Source organism: Platichthys flesus, chromosome 7 (assembly GCF_949316205.1).
Source record: "Platichthys flesus chromosome 7, fPlaFle2.1, whole genome shotgun sequence".
In the NCBI taxonomy this organism is placed as follows: Eukaryota; Metazoa; Chordata; class Actinopteri; order Pleuronectiformes; family Pleuronectidae; genus Platichthys; species Platichthys flesus.
In genome coordinates, this window is record NC_084951.1 from 24,438,927 (window position 1) to 24,455,855 (window position 16,929).

The window sequence follows — 16,929 nt, forward strand, 5'->3', positions numbered from 1 at the left end:
AAACTAAAGGCAACGCCACAGAGGTGGAGAGAAAAGGGAAAGAGAGACGGTGTGAAATAGAGTAAAATGTGTTTTCTATACTGGGACCAGTTGGTTTAATTCTGATTTTCAAGCAGCCCAGTGGTTGTGACATTACATGCTCATGAATATGTCATGCTAAAGTAAATGGAGTAAAAATAAGGAGTTCCCACATCAATAAAATTCACTTGTGATCTTTATTTCCCGTCATAATGGAGAATGGCAGATTTATAGTATTTAATTAAGGAGAAAAATAGAGTGTGCATTCATATTTAACATATTGGATTAATTGCATTAGCAGTAATACGGGGGAGGGGGGGGGTGAGACAGCACTTGATTGAGCAGGGAGCCTGTTTACTCCCCCATCAAGCAAGGCTAACCTTTTACATTGGCTGTGATGTTATTTGTTGGAAAGGTAGTTACCACAATATAATTTTCTCATTTTATCCGACCATAAAATGATACACAAATTCTTATCTATATAAGGTTTGTCCAATAGGATGCATCAATAATAACTAAATGAACTCTAATGGCGTCATTTTATGACTTCATTGGGAAGTCATGATTCATATGACATCTTATGATGGGAAGTAATTATCTGATCAATCTAAGTTTTTGATCGACTCTCTAATCGTAGTATTTGCATCTTGACAGCTCGGCCCATATTTTTGTTGACCTTTGACCTGTCATGTTAAGTTGGCATGTTTGCACGTTGCTGACAACACGGTGGTTCGGATGAAGATTAGAGAAGAAGATCTTCCTTCCTCCTCCCCCACCTCTTCCTCCACCACTGAACATTAAACACTCTATCACTCTGGGTTGTTTTTTTCTCTCAGTTACTAATTGAGGTTAAAAGAGGCAGAAATCCCAAATCCATGTTTTCTATTGAGCATCGAACTAACCAACGCTCCAGAGCATCGCTTCCATTCTTGTTTAATATGTTTTGATCTTGAAGTGGTTGGAGATTTTTTTTTGCTATTCATAGAACGTGTTTATTAATATGTGTAACTGATGTACACATGTCTTTGCATCAGTCACTTTTACACCTTGTGCGATATGTCTTCAAATGTCTTTGCAGAGCAGATGAGGAATTTTTCCGAGGCAGTCCTCAGACGAGACGTACATTTTTAAAACCATTTTTATAGATAATGACGGCCCGCAACTCCTACAGGATACATTGGGCGGTGCTTTGGAGCTATTTCATTGGTGAATAATTCATGATTAAGAAATGAAACTTTGAATTAATCCAATTTGAATTTTAATATTTGGCGAAGCGGGGGGAATGATTGAAGCAACCAGATGCTACAGTAGATGCTGCTATCTGGCTCCATGTATTTTTCCTTGTGCCCAAAGCTCAGCTCAAATCCAACCTTCACATTACACTGCGAAAAACCTCCAGCTGTGAAAACATCACATAAAGAGAAATGCCTAGCTAACAACCAGATTTGTTCTGTGTGTGTTCTCTGGTTTGTGATTTTGTGAGAGTGTGTGTTTGCCTTGAATAAGTTTGTGTGTGAAAACATAATTCAGGATTTACCTCTTGTCACATAATCCAGTCGTGCTCACGTCCCTTGTTTCTTTCTGCTTGTGACACTAAGAACACAAATAATAGCGTTAATGACCACGTCAGTCCGAGTCGCTGGCATTTCCCCTCTGATATCTTCAATCCCCCCCCCCCCATTTACATTCCATATCTGGCCGAGCCACTGGCTGGGGCCCGTGTGAAAGGCCAGGCTGGATTAAGGTATCACTGTGATTGTGTGCTACCTCATGGACAGGCGGGCAGGCGGGAAGACCTAAATCCCTGTCTGGAGCCTTGCAGGTCTCAAGCCGCCGGTATAAGCTCTCATCAGTCTCACCCTCTGCCTCACGGCCCCCCCCCATCTCATACCTAGGAGATCAGGCGTGATGGCACGTAATGGTGGATATAATTGCTTTGTCCTCTATCTATCTCTTTCCTCTCCGAGTTGGAAGTAACCAAATGAAATGAGGTGACACGCGAGGTCCCTCTGTCAAAGAGCTCAGAAGCAAAATGTCAGACGGGCTGTGGATGCGACGATGTTTAGTTTGTACGTGGGGTACCCCCCCCCCCCCCCGCCCGCTGCTCGGTACAAGGCAGCTGTTTGTATATTGATGCAACGCGGCTGCACGCTGACTGGAGAAGTTGTTCTCTCTCTGTTAAACAGGCCTTACGAGCTCTGAAGTCATGTCCCAGTCCTGTGACCGGAAGTAGCCGGGTATCAAACAGCGAGCTAAGTGATCCAACCAGTTGTCTAGATTTCCCTCCTTGTTTCCCCTCCACAGATACAACAGATACAGCCACTCATTCTCTCTGTGGCAATCACCAGATGGAAAATGTGTTTCTCATTGTTGCGGAACACATCCCATCCTCCATCCCGTGAAGGATGAGGAGATCCAAGGTCCCTTGTTAGTATGCAAAACGTAGCATCATCGGTTTTTAAACCATGTCTCACTTCCAAATTGCAAATGGGGGAAGGAATGGAAAATATGCGGCAGATTAGTGCGTTAAACAATTTGGTTCTGCTTAATAGTGGCTCCTTTGATTTGGACCACCCCCCCCCCGAGATGAGCGTGGACGAGGGATGATTGAGATGCACCGAGGAGCTCGCCGGCGTCTGCCTGCTCCGCTGAGCAGACCCACTTCACCATAATAAGAGGTCATCCCTGTTGGAGTGTGGAAATGTGTCTAATTAAAACAGAATGCTTTATCAAGGGGCCGCGGCGCAGGCAGCGGCCGCGCGGTGAAATAAATAGCCGGCAATTTCCTGAGATTCATATTGGGATAAGCATCTTATTAAAGCAGTCCGCTATCTGCTGGAAACACTTTGCATTTTATGAGGACTTGTGTTCATCTCTTTTGTTGGTTTTGCTCTTTTCCTGACGTCCACTTCCTCCCCCACCCCCACCCCCCCACCACCCCTGTCCTTTCAGGGCCTGTTTATTTGTTGGTGGTTGTTTGTGTGCACACGGGAGATGAACGGCCCAACAAATTGGAAGACTACCCTTTTTGGGGTTTGTAATTTGAGATGTTTGCTGACCTTGCAGTTAGGCAGCGGCGCTCTGGGCACAAAGCACTTAATTGTTTTTCTATATTATCGTTATTCATCTTCTCCGACAGCTCAATCGTGGCACTAATGCGTGGAAAGTTGGCCGATCAGTACTTTTGCCACTTCCTCTCTCCCCGCCTCACTCTTCTCTCTTCTTTGTTTTTAGGTGCTTCCAAACCGATGGAATCTGAGTCCACGATTCGTTGCCACAAGTCCGATTTGGGAGATTACAACAAACGGCTGCCGCTCACAAAATGCCTCCGAGCAAGGACACAACACAATAATAGTGTTAATACAACCCCTCACTCTGCAAACACGCCGGAGCGACTCGCAATTACCGCGTCTCCTGTGATCGCATCCCTGTGGAAATTAATTGCTATTTTAATTTAGTTTTTCCATTGACAAATCCTGTCGAGCTCAAGCGATGCCCGACCAATGAGAGTCAGCGATTGGACCACAGATCAGACGGGTTATGTTGAGTTGAGCTTCAGGTTCCCCCCCCCCCCCCCCAGAGGAGGAAAGAAAACTAAATCACCGAAAACATCGCTATAAACACAAACTCTCATCATTGCTCTCACATCCCCCGAGCGATCAGAGGTTTGTCGACTAAAACTGGAAACCGGGGCAAGATGGTGTTTGGCTTCATTTCACTTCCATCAGTGGGCCGTTTGCTGATGTAATGGGCAACCTGTGTGAATGTGATTGTGTAAGAATCTTAGCTGATTGTGCGGTTAGTGGTCCCCCCCGGAGCCTCGTGAGTGTGGACTGGTACCCACTCAGGTGCGTAGTGGGAAGCACGAGCAGCGGGGGTGGATTACCTAATGGATCCGGTTCTCATGCCTCAAACATCCGAAGAAGCACTCGGCACATTCCTCCTGCTCACAGCTCTGCCACGGGTAATTCATATAGCATACGTGTAATACAGCAAATAATGAAGCTATGTTAACTGTGTGTTGAAGTTGTGTCTGTAAATATTTTACAGTTTCTTGCTGAACACAGTGAACATATACCGTTAGTAATTAATTGGTACAACTCGTGAATATTACATAATAACGATGTTAACTAAACTGTCCCCTTTAATAACTGATATCCTTTAACCCCCGGAACATTAATAATTGGCTTCGTATGCATACGATTTGACACTTAAGTTGTGTTTCTCTCTATCTGAATGTTTGCTGGTGTTTGTTTTTCTCTCCTCTCTCAGGCCGGTTGCTGACCCGGGTCAGAGAAGAGAGGGAATGGAGTTTCAGTGGAGTCGACAGGTCGCCACATTCCCTCGTGATGTCTTCAGATACGGCCGTGGGGGGGGGCGAGAGAATTAGAGGCTTCACAGGAGGCCCCTTTGAAACCTTCCAGCACCGTATGAAATCAGTGCGTGCGAGCACTTTGATCAGCAGACGGTCGAGCGGCCGCCCTGCAGTCGGCCATCGGCCCACATTACCGCAGGAGGCCTCATGCCCGGCACGCCGCGCGCACCCCCCCACCCCCACCCCTCCACCTCACCATCGTCTGATTCGTTCACTGAACTGATCTTCCCGACAAGTAAGCTTTCGCACTTTGCCACGAATTAGCCCCGTCTCTCTCTGCCCGTCGCACGTGCACATGCACGCGTGCACCCGGCTGCCCCTCACGTCCAGACGCTAACAGTAGGTGTTCTGCACATCACACAAGCATAATTCAACCAATTAACCTCCTCACCCACTGCAGGGCTCTGAATCCCTGGAGCTTCCTGTCTCCCCTCCTGGCTCAGGGAGCCGTCCCTGTCGGCCAGGCTCCTCTCCAAATGTACAAATAAATACAAAGTGACCGGTGGCCTGCCTATCTGACAGCAGCCTAATGACCAATGATGTGCACTTTGATTTCAGATGCAGTGTGGACAGGGGCCAGGAGTGGAAGTGGCTGAGTAGCACCACTGCTCCCTGCTGCAGAGGAGGAGGAGAGCCCAGGGTGTGATGAAGGTCTGTGACACAAGGTGACTCTGTGAGTTGTGAGAACATCAATGGAACAAAACTTTGCGTTGAATACAAACGCTTGAAGGAGCAGAGAAACAGAGACGATCACGACAGACGGGCGAGAAAACACCGAGATTTTCCTCTTGGTTTGCTTGTCTCATGCAATCTGTGCACGTCCACTGAGAAATAATAAATCAAATCTGAGGAAGTTAAAGAAATGAATGTGATGATTCCAAAGGGCGACTGTGCTGGCAAATCTCGTTCTATTTATAAAAATGTTCATTTAATATAGATGTGTATATATTTTTCCGTGTTGTGTAACCAGCCTCGGTTTGTCGATACGCGTCCTGAGCTGAAACATGGCCGTAACAACCGGACTTCACCATGAGCACTGAGTTGATCTGTCATCTCTCTCCACGAGAATCACGGACAAAACCTCTTCAAGACAGTTTCCTGCAACATGCTCTTTCAATGAATTGAGTTATGTCCCAATCAAACAAATCAGGGCTTGTTCCAAACAGGTCGGCTCCAAACAGGGCCCTGAGTAATGGATTGGAAGAGCCAGTATTTGATTACCCAGCCGCCCCGGGTTGACTGGGATCCATTTGAGAGGTAGTGCGGTGGAATACCGATATGGACCCCCTCCAGCTATTGACCCATGTCTTTAAGTGGGCGCTGTGCTTTTAGTGTACTTACACTGGTTGTTCCACATCTTCCTCCTCTTGGCAGTTTCGCAATACTTTTGATGGCAGACACCGGCTCCCTTTCCCCTACTCTGCATTATTGATGCATCAGAGAATGTGGATAGCCCACTTTCTTCTTTTTTTTATTTGTTATAACCCGCTCAGGGCACCGATGCGAGGAGAAGATAAGAGGTTTGGTGCCGGTGTGACGTGGAAACCGTTTCAATGTCATTCCTTCATCGTGATGGAAAGAGAAAAATATACGATGTTTTAAAAACAGGAGGCGGCCTCGAGGACAGAAATGCAAAGAAAGCTAAAAGTCAACAGTCGGGCCGGCTGATATGGAGATGGGCGATCAAAGATTTATCACTTATGAATAAAAATGGAAGCAGAGACAGGCGAGTGCTTGTTGGAGCGCCTTTACATTTAAATAAACATGATTTGATCGTGTCTGCAGCCGGAGTAACATTAGTCTTCATTCACTTGAAAGTGAAGGACAAAAAAAACAAAACAGAGAGAGCAGCCTAAAGAGGAGAAGAGTCATGAATTTCACTATTTGCCACTTAACGAATGGACTTGAAAACCTGCATCTGAGAATATGGACCAGTCTCTCAGGTTTGTTGTGGTCTTTTTGGTGAGTGGTGCAATAAATACATACATATACAGAGAGAGAGAGAGAGAGAGAGAGAGAGAGAGAGAGAGAGAGAGAGAGCAGTTCTTAGTTTGGTCTATAGATGGCAGTATTCCAACAGAAACAGAGAGGGACTGACTGGAATCAAACTAGTGACACACAAAAAAAATCATTTTCTTTTTTATACATTTGATGCACATTCCAACATTCAGTCAATTTAGGGTTTTATTGAAATTTCCAACGGGATTAAAATGTGTATTTTGTATGTTTTTATTTCATTTAGAAACTGTAAACGAGCCTATACATGTCAGAAGCGTCACACTTGAATTATATGGCGTATTAAAAGACAAACTTCTCATAAGGGTGTATCTGATGTACACACGTGTGATTGCTTGCATCTCAGTGTGTTTGTTGTGAAAGTTTTGACTCAGGGCGGAAACGGTTAACACCACAATAAGCCGTGAGAGTGCGAGGGGGCTGGGTTTAAATGCGCAGTGTGCCAAGCGCGCCGTGCTCGCGCTACTGTACATGGATGGAGCCGCTGGTCTGTGGCAGTCCGGCTGAGCTGTGTGAGAAACGGACCAACCTCCTCCAGCGTCGGGACCATGGCACGTCTGTTAGCCGACCCGTGCGCACTGTAGACCCGCCCGGAGGACTTCCACACACCCCCTCCCAGTGAACTGAAGGAATGTGCCGCGGCGCCGACACGCTCCGGTGAGGTGACACCAGGCTGGAGACGCTCCACGGCGGAGGGTTCGCAAGTTTACGCACAGAATTTAACGGTTTTTTTTGGTTCACGCGAGTGAATGACGCCGGCGCGGAGCAGGTTTTCCTAGGAAGGGGATTTTTTTCGGGGAGGAAAGAGGCGCTGAGGTTGAAACCATCCGATCGGAGAACCAGAGAGACTCTGTCCTTGGGAAACATTGTGTCTCTGTCCACCGTGGATGTGAGTCCCGCAGCGCATCAGTGAAAAACCCCAGAAGACAGCCGCCGCGCTCGGGGGGAAGGAACCAGGATCACAGGGAGAGATCCACTTTGAATCAGGAGGTGAGTAAACCAGCAATGCGCTTTAATGTTTTTTATTTCAAAGGCTGGATGTGGTGAATGTTGGTTTAAACCTCACGCGACTGTCACACGCGCCACAGAAAACCAGAGGGGAGCTGATTTCTGCGGAGAGACAAGTGCACAGAGACATTTTTCATTTTTTAGGCTGCAGGATCTGATACGGTCCCTGCCTCAATATTTCATTGTGGCTTTGGCTAGTGCTCGAGACAGATACAACGCACGGTTCATCTACAGCAACTGGATTCATTGCGTTGGAAGCTGAGCCGGATCCTTCCCATCTCTGCTCTATTCTCGTTCATTCATTCATTGGGCTTCCTGCTGATGCACCAGTGTGACAGTGTGGTTACAAGCTGCTCCAGCGGAATGACACTTCCACTCAGCCTCATCCTCGCTCATGGGGAAGCTTCTGGTTTGTGTCAATCTGGTTCCACTGTATTTAATGAAGTCACATTACCTGCAGTGTTATTTGTGTGTGTCTCTGCTGGACTGTGCAGTGATTTGGATTATTTGTTGACCTTGAGCTCAGCATCTCATTCATCCACAGAACTACACATCACACATAAACCAGTTTGGAGGTAATTTACCAGCAGGCTGCAGACCTGGAGTCACTGCAAAAAGTGAACCTCCAGTGTGTTAAACATGCAGCTTTATTGAAATAGATTCACTGAAGTCACAGATCTGGTTCATATCCTTTAAATTTCATTGAATTTCTCATCAGATTTGTTTTTCCCTTCACAAAATGATGCACCAAAAAAATCCCAAATTGTAGAAAACACCCAAAAAGCTAATTTATAATATAAAACCAATCTACTGTCAGACTAACTAGCGTCAATTTAGGATCCCACATCCACTCCAGACCTCATCTGTCCAATCCAGCAGATGCCCCCACAAATCTTCATCCTCTGTCAGCCGGCCAGCGCTCCGCCAATCGCGCGTGACAATGACTCTAAAGAAAATAAACGTTTTCTTTAAATGGGAAATTGCCAAACATTTGCATGTAAATAACTTCCATCTGCTGCAGTGGACGGGCATCATGTGGATCCCCGCTCCTCCCTGGTGAAGTCTCAGTGTCCTCATATGTGAAGCGTTGACGCGTGGCTCACTCGTATCATTATTTTAAAATCCATCTCAGAGTGAAACCAGGGATTGACCCCACAAACAGGCACCGGGGTGGGGGGGGGGGAAATAGTTGCATTTACAGGAAGAAACAGGAAACTGTGATTATCCCACGCTGATCATATTCAGCTAATTAACTTCAGTCTAATGAGAAAAAAGAAGTGATGGTGATGTTGTGCTGGTGCCATCGAGCAATCCGACTGGTTATATGACTGTTTTATACACTTCTATTAGTTCTGCTTCGGCTCAAATCCACTTTGCCTGTTATGCATCGACATTAACCGCATGTGACTCAAGCTTATTGCTGCTAACGCGTTTCTCTGAAGACGAGATCACACAAGAGAAATGATGTTAAAACATATTTCACAAAGCTGTTGATGGAAGTTAATTTCTGAAAGGCGACGGCTCGCCAGTCGGTTTGTTCTCTTCTTAAATAATGGAGGATATGAGCAGAGATCTTAAGGATTCCTGCTCGATGAATCTCTTTCAAGTGATGCCTTTGAAGAACGCCTTTCTAGAAACACAACATCACACGTTCCTCAAATCAATAAGGTTAACCTCACCGAGCCGGGGAGGAACCGCTGCAGCCGGACACTCTCCGAAGGAGCTCGGTGGAGCGAGGGCTTGTTTCTCTGCTGCTGCTGCCTCTCTCCACTTCACCTCTCCGTGGGGGGGCTGCTGTGTTTTCATAGGGTTCAGGGGGAAGCTGTGTGGCCAGCGGGGATGGTGAGTGATTTGCATAAGTCTTTCCAGGACTCGTGTTTGGATAGCTAATGTCAGGAATATTTCTGTCAGGATTTAAACGATCAGATGTTTAAATCTCGACTTTGGGACGAGACACGATCGACGTCTTTCAGTTTCTGGGACGAACTGGCCTGACCAGCGCTCATGGCTCGAGAGCGTCCTCTGTTGTTGAAGAGCGAGGAGCCCAGAGGACGAGCTGAGCTAATTACCAACAACCTCCCTTCATCCACTCACACTCTCTAACAACTACCATGACATTACCAACTGACTTCCTTAAACTGCACAATTGTTGCCCCTGAATGAGATGTTGCTGCTCCTCCGTGTGTTGTGTTACCACCAGCGTTCACACACACACTCTCTACCCCCCCCCCCTGCTCCTCTCTGGATTCCCCCCTTAAGGCAGCCGGACTCACCGCAGTTTAGCTTGAGAGATTGACAAGTCTCCACGCAGGCAGGCAGAATCCTTGACCTATTTCTTAATGAGTGAATACTGCAAACGCGCTCAGCTGCCCCCCCCCCCCCCTCAACCATCCCCAACTGTCTTTTTTTGCGTGCACACACGCACACATGCAAACACACAAACCCGTGCAGATAATGGTGCTTTTGTGAGTTCCCTGACTCGTTCTCCCACAGATACAGGTCCTCCTCCTCCTCTTCCTCCTCCTCCTCCTCCTCCTCTTCCTCCTCCTCCTCCTCCTCCTCTTCCTCCTCCTCCTCCTCTTCCTCCTCCTCCTCCTCTTCCTCCTCCTCCTATCTGCACAAGTAGTGAGCGAGTGTTTGTTTGAAAAGCGATTGGCCTCCCGTCTCGCCTCACTGTGGGCTGTTTATCTGAACCCCTCAACTGTCCAGCTGTCACAACAGAGATCTCAATCCCCCCCCCCCCCCCCCCCCCTTGACCCGCGCACGTTCCGCTCCCTCGGCCTCGTTATGTGCATGTTTGTGTCTGGGCTCCGTGCACGTGTGAGGACTGACAGGAGGGAGATCGGGATCTGCGGTGACACTGATCCAGTGCAGTGTGGCCGGGGAGAACATTTAGTCTGAGCCTCTTTCTCTTCACCCTCACACTGAGAGGGTCACACGGTCTCTGCTCGGCCTCTCTTCTCTGGATGATTGTAAACAACACAATCATTATGCTCACACACGTTCCTTCATCCCCGCTGCTGTTGGCCGTGGAGGCGACACTCTGGTATCTGGATTGAGGAACTGAGGAGTCTGTCTCTAGTGTACGATGACACAAAACTCTAACACAATGACTCTGGCGCTCGGGTATCAGGCAGGTATCACTGCTGAAATTGGGAAGTGATATTGGAGCGCGTCCACACCAGCAGCGGAGCTTATATTAGAAAGCAAAGCAAATTGATTTCCAGACTCCCTCCATTATATGGACGGATGATAGATCTCTTTTCTTTGAGAAACAGATAGATCTTTCATTTGCTTTGTCTGTGTCGGAATAAGAAAGATGGAATATTTTTTTGATGCCGTGTCACTCAAGTCTCGAATGTTCCCTCATCCAGAATCTCCATTCATATTAACATACAGATCTCGGGGATACCAGAATTACTCTTTGATAGTTTCCACACAATAGCAGATGTTGGAAAACACCACCGGGCCGCTTCCTTCATCTTGAGTAGCTGAGCATGTAGCTCTCAGTGACGTATTGAATCTAGAGGCCATTTTTTAATTGAAGACTACAGGCCACTACATCGTTAAGTAGCAGGTAGCCCAGTATGAGCAACACGTAGCACAGGTTGTAAAAGCCAATGCCCCCCCCCCCCCCCCCCCCCCCCCTTTGCATTTCGTTTTTCATGATACACAGAGAGACCGGAAATGAAAGAAGCCACATTTTCGGTTCTGGTGTTTCACTTTGCATCGAGAGAGTGTGTTTCCCCATTTCGGTCACGACGCTGGCTGTTTGTGTTTTTTTCCCAGCGGTGTGTGTATGAGTGTGTATGAGTGTGTATGAGTGTGTATGTGTGTGTCTGCAGGTTCCAAACAGCCTCCAGCTGGTCCCATCAGACGGACAGGGAACGGTTCACAATCGCCCCTGTGCCAGGCTGCCCAGTTCAGACCCTGCTCTCTCCATTGATGGCAGCAAGTTAGCAGTGAACCCCAGCGTGCTCTCTGCCGGCCCACAGACGTGCCAGCTTGCCCGAAACAAAGCCTTTTGTAGGGCCGCTAAATCCAGCAGATGGAGAAATGGACAGTAAATGAAAGTGGAGGGACGGGGGAATAAAGGAATTTAGTGGAGCATGTTTGTGGGTAGACGTTTAGGCTTCTCCTTTGGGAGAGCTTAACACCCTCACAATGTAACACTGGCAGAACCTAAATGTTCTCTCGTTGACATGCTGCAGATCCACTTTGGGGCCCCCCCCGTGCGAGTGGAGGAGCCAGCCTGCGCACTGGGTCTCTCCAGGGCCAGAGGAGCCTTTATTAAGATGTTAATGGAACTGCCTTCATGACACATTTCCACGGGACGGGGTCCCTCGCCTCCTCCGCCTCAATCTGCCTGCAGGAATCATCAGTCTGCCTCTCCCTCACACAACAGGCTGCTCAGGCATTCAGCCCCATCTCCACATTTCTCTCTACCCAGGCGCTCTCACTCTTTATCTGATCCCCGCTGTCAGAAGCCGGCCTACATTTTCCCACGTGTGACAAAATTACGTGATGCCAGTGATAAGGGCAGCGATCCTGGCGCAGGGACCCGTAGAATAACAAGTCTGGCTGTTTGTTTGTGACTGATCTTCACACCGGCTGGAAGTCAGACTGCTACCTCAGCCAGCCATGAGGGCTGTTGTGATTTCTTTTTTCACTTGTTTTTTTTTTTATCTCCCAGCACTTTTCAGCCGGCTGCTTGTTTTCCAGAACGCTGTGGCTCCGCTGCTTCCCCCTCGGTCGTGCTCCCCCTGAAACTGATCCTAGAACAGCCCGAGCAGTTTATCAAAAGCCACGACAACAGAAAGGACAGAGGAGGAAAAAAAAAAAAAGCTCCAACTTTACATGCAAATGCCTCGACTTTTTCATTTCCATGAAAAGCACTGGATGCATTGTCTCTGCCTCTCTTTTCACCACCGCTTGAATATAAGTCAGTTTAGCCTGAGCACCATCAATAATCAATTAGCTGGTGTCACGGGAGGACGTGTGTTTTTTGTTTGGTGGAAACTTGACAATAAGTGAGCAACAAAAAAGGAGCGGGAGAGAGAGAGAGAGAGAGAGAGGGAGGGAGAGAGGGAGGGAGGGGGGGGTGCTGTGGAAGACGCCATGGGGCAGCTGTCAGGAGCAGATGACTGTGTGTGTGTGGGTGTGGGTGTGTGTGTGTGTGTGTGTGTGCGTGAGTGTGTGTGTGTGTGTGTTTGTGGGTGTGTTTGTGTGTGCTTGGCTGCATGTGTTTTGTCTATTGTAATTTATTGTCGTTTGACAGTGTGGCACATGTGTCCTTTGTGTGTGTGTGTGTGTGTATCTGTCTGTGTGTGTGTGTGTATGTGTTTATGTGTCTTTTGTGCGTGTGTGTGTGTGTTTGGAGAAAGGCACAAGTAGGCCGGCAGCGAGGGCAACACAATCCTCTGCTGCCCACACTGCCCCCTGGTGATGAGGATGCCCCTTCTGCCTATGTTTGTTTCTATGGTAACTGCAGGAAAGGGGGGGGGGGGGGGGGGGCAGCTCATGAGCCGTCGGGGATCGAACCAACAGCAGCTCCGTCCCTCCACCGTACTCACCGGAGCAGTCACAAACAGGAAGAGGAGCCTGTTACGGCCGTTAGCTCTCCCTGCTCTCTCCCAGCAGTGTGTGAACTGACCTGTGGGCGTCACTGGTTTCACCTGAATCCTCTCTCTGCTCGTCGGGCTGGACTCTCCTCTGCCGCGCTCACGTTGTGCGTCAAGCCTCGGTGACATGTGTATACCTGCACCTCTGCTCTGCTTCATTGTTACTGCTCCCCAGTCAGCCGCGGTGTCTTATCTCTGTGGACGGCTCCTCACCGTGTGCGGCGGCGGCGGCAGCCTCGTTCTCAGCCCTCGGCAGAGACGGCAAAGAAAAGGAAAGGGAGAATGGGCCCTTCCAGATTAATTCCCCAGTGAGATAGCAAACAGAAAGGACACACACACACACACACACATACACACAAACTGATAAACTTTTTTTGTAGACCAAAGTAAATTGGGCTAAATTGATGATGAAAGACCTTGAAACTCCCAAAACTCATAGAATGTAGGCCACTCTCTAATCTCGCTGTAACATTGATGGAAGCGTAAAGGCAAACAATAAAATGTGTTGTTGTTTTTTTGCGTTACTGTAAATTCCTGGTCAGGAAGTGAAAGTACCAGGATGGAAGGATTTTGGACGTATCATGAGAAAAACTAAAAGTTTGGACTGCAGCTGCTGCCGCCAGTCCTGCAGCTCCAGACTCTTTACTTTGGCCCAAGGTGATTTATAGTGTCCAGGCCAGGGGAAATGAATTCTCCCCTGGGATAGCAGTCATGTTTATGCATGACTACATGACTCTGATCCACACACTGAAACCGGTGGTTAGTGGAAGGGATGAGAGGTTCTTTAAAAAACAAAAAAAAGGGGGGGGGGGCAGCTTGTCATAAGTCTACACCGATGCTATGTGGAAAACTTTAACACTTTATGAAACGTAACTGCTTCTGCTGTTGATTGTCCGACCCCGGCCTGACCTTTAAGATCACAGCCTTGTGCACAGGACTTTGTGGAATGTGCTGGATGCTGAGGAACAATGGATCCGGTTCTCTCGATTGCATTTCATCGGGAGCCCGTCTTATCAAACGATATCAACAAAACGGCCTTTGTGAATCACGCTGTACAAACTACACTGAGCTACATGTACAGCTGTGCCTGATGACTGACCGGTTCCTGCCAGACGAATGTTATCAACACGAATCTCTGAAAGGGGAAGTTAGATGTTGTTTCCATTGCTCTGCTTCCCAGTGCCCCCCCCCCCCCTTACTCCTACTGTGTGGAGCTGCGGGACCTACAAACACACACATTATTCAGCCCGTGTCACAATCAATGAAATGTGAAACAGTGTCATCTTCATGCACCCTACAGAAGATGCAGAGAAAAATCGTTAGTGCAGACAAAGTGACACGATGGGATGTCATGCAGAAGTCATTATCAATAACACTGCATCTTCACAGAATGTAGGTCAGAGGCTTTGTCACTCTTGTGCTGTTCAAACTGGGGCAATCGTGGACAGTTTGTCCGAGTGTGACAGCAAAGCCTTGAGATCAGCAAAGCCTTGAGATCCTTGTGCTGACTGTGTGGAGGCTGATTAAACATGGCCGCTCCGTTGCATTTTGCCTGCCAAAGGGAGGAAAGGGTAAAATGAGGGCGGGGACGTGAGACGGGCAGGTTTGTACTTGACAGCAGAGAATAAGTTTCGTCTTAATCTGCAACACTTAGGGATTTACGCAGCGTTAAGCGCCTGATCCCCGTGGAAGGTGCAGTCAAAGGGAATTTGAAATGTTAAATGTTGCCTCAACCTCGGACGGACACTTACTCCCTCATTAGTCTCTAACAGAAGAACCCAGGAAAGCTCTGGAATCATCTTCCTTCTGGTCATTGCAGAAAGCGTCTCTGTGCTTGTTGATGCAATGTTTACTCATAAGTACTTTGCACAAGCCTCACGGCATTAGGTGCTGCAGGCCAGCCCCCCCCCCCCCCCCCAACGTGTTCACCCGGACGAGGGGTGAATAGGTGAAGTGAATTTGCATTTAATTACAAAGCATGCACAACATTTCAGGCATTTTGCAGTGAACATAACGTTGAATGTAAACAATTTGCTCATGCCTGGTTTCATGTATTGCTCAACGTTGAGCTTTAATTTCTTTTTTTCGGTGGGAAATACAGACAACTCTTTTCTACTAAAAGCCGGTGATTAACAGCATCATCCCCTCCTCCCTCCCCTCTCCTCTCCCTCTCTCTCTCTCTCTCTTCGAGGGTGGAAGAGTGAGAGCGAGTGAGCGTAAGCTGGGTGGAAGGATGCCAGAGGGGACTGGCATGTGGCTTGGATGCTGGGAAATGTCAGCACATTTTTGTATTCACCTGCTTTTTTCGGGACCTTCGCTCACAGACTGCCGCGCATCCTCCTGACTGAAAGGAAAATGAGTTTTAAAAGCGAGCGAGGGGCGGCTGGGCAACATGTCAGCGCTGAATAGATCTCAAGTACACACAAGCACATTCCGACTCACACACCTCTTCTCAGTGCGGCTTAAATCCTTCGCGGATTCCTTGTGTGCATACATTGACAAGGCTGATAAAGGGCACCGCGCCTTTGTTTGTTTTACCGAGGCTACAGTGCTCACGGGCTGTGTCGCTCAGCGCGTTAATAGCCTCAATGGCTTAAAGTCTGAAAGGCTAAAATATGGTGTGTCTGCCTGTCTGTTGCTTTGAGAACACGTACAGTAGTGTCCGTTTCAAGGTAAACAACCCCGCCTCCCTTTGTACACGAAACTCCTCGACGCAACACGTCGGAAAAAAGGGAAAACCAAAGAGAAGAGGATAAAATGTGTTGACAGATGGAAAGCCAGAAATCCTTTTTTACGGATTCAGTAACAGGTTTTTATACGGGCCCTGGATGTATGGATTTATTTAACTGAAACATTCAGGGTCGTCATTTGCAAGATTCATCTGCTCTTGAAAAAAAAGGTATTCAGGAGTGAGACACCGTGAGGAGACAAGAGACAAGAGACAAGAGACTTTCTGATGAAGATGATGGTGAGACATATTCTGCTCATTTTAATTTCGGTTATTACTTCCATTCCTGTCCATAGCTGAAGCTCCTCTTTTCAGCCTCTGTCTGAAACACTCACTTGATAAAGCCCGGTTTGTTCTGATTGGCCAGCTCACCCTCTCTGTTGTGATTGGCCAACTGCTTCCAGTGCACGTTTGAAATGTCTTCCTTCGCTTTTTACATACACTAAAAAAATGAAATAAGAAAGTAGAGAACAGAAGCACTGTAAAAGCTTAATATGCATAACCTCCTGCTGGCCCATCCGTGCGTTGACCATGCCTCATTAAGGTCAGGGGTCAAACCACGCCGCACTCTCAGGCTTGGATGTAACCATGAACTGAAATCCACTGACTCCAGCTTCTGGTTCACCACCGAGGAGGAAACAGGGACGTTTGGGATCTTTACTTGCGACACTGAGTCAGACAGGGAGAGAGGAGGAGGCTGGAAGGGAGGGACGGAATAGGAAATGTTTTCACAGAAGTCAAGGTCAGCGTGTGCCAGGCAGGAATTGCACCTTTCACACAGCGCCAGTTAAAGCAAACTGCAGGAATCTCACAGCCTGTACCACACGGGCCTCGGATGCTCTATAGGTGTGTTTGGAGATTTAACTCTCCAGACTAATGGGAAGATTCTCCCATTGACTCCTCGTTGGTCCCAGCCACACTGAACCAACCACCAAGTGTCCTAATTAGCCCACTTTAGCATGTTAGTCTGCTCCAGCTGCTCCTATTTATGTTACTGATGAAATGCTGAATGGGGCTTTTTTCCCCTCTTAGTTACATTTTCTCCCGGGAAGCAAATAGTCAATTTATCGTTTTTTCCTCTTTTCTCTTATTGCATTTTTCTTTTTTTTCTGCTGGAGCATGATTATATGTTTTCCCTGCTGCTGGTGCAGTTAACGGGGAGC

The 16,929-nt window shown here is 47.7% G+C and overlaps 1 protein-coding gene across 1 annotated transcript in view; it reads left to right on the forward strand.

The window, feature by feature from the left end:
- The first annotated feature begins 6,894 nt into the window (after positions 1-6,894).
- plxna2 (plexin A2) overlaps positions 6,895-16,929 on the forward strand; it is a 159,298-nt gene continuing 149,263 nt past the window's right edge. Inside the window, exon 1 of the mRNA XM_062391613.1 lies at positions 6,895-7,399. The gene's annotated coding sequence lies outside the window, so the exon portion shown is untranslated. The remainder of the gene's footprint in view (positions 7,400-16,929) is intronic.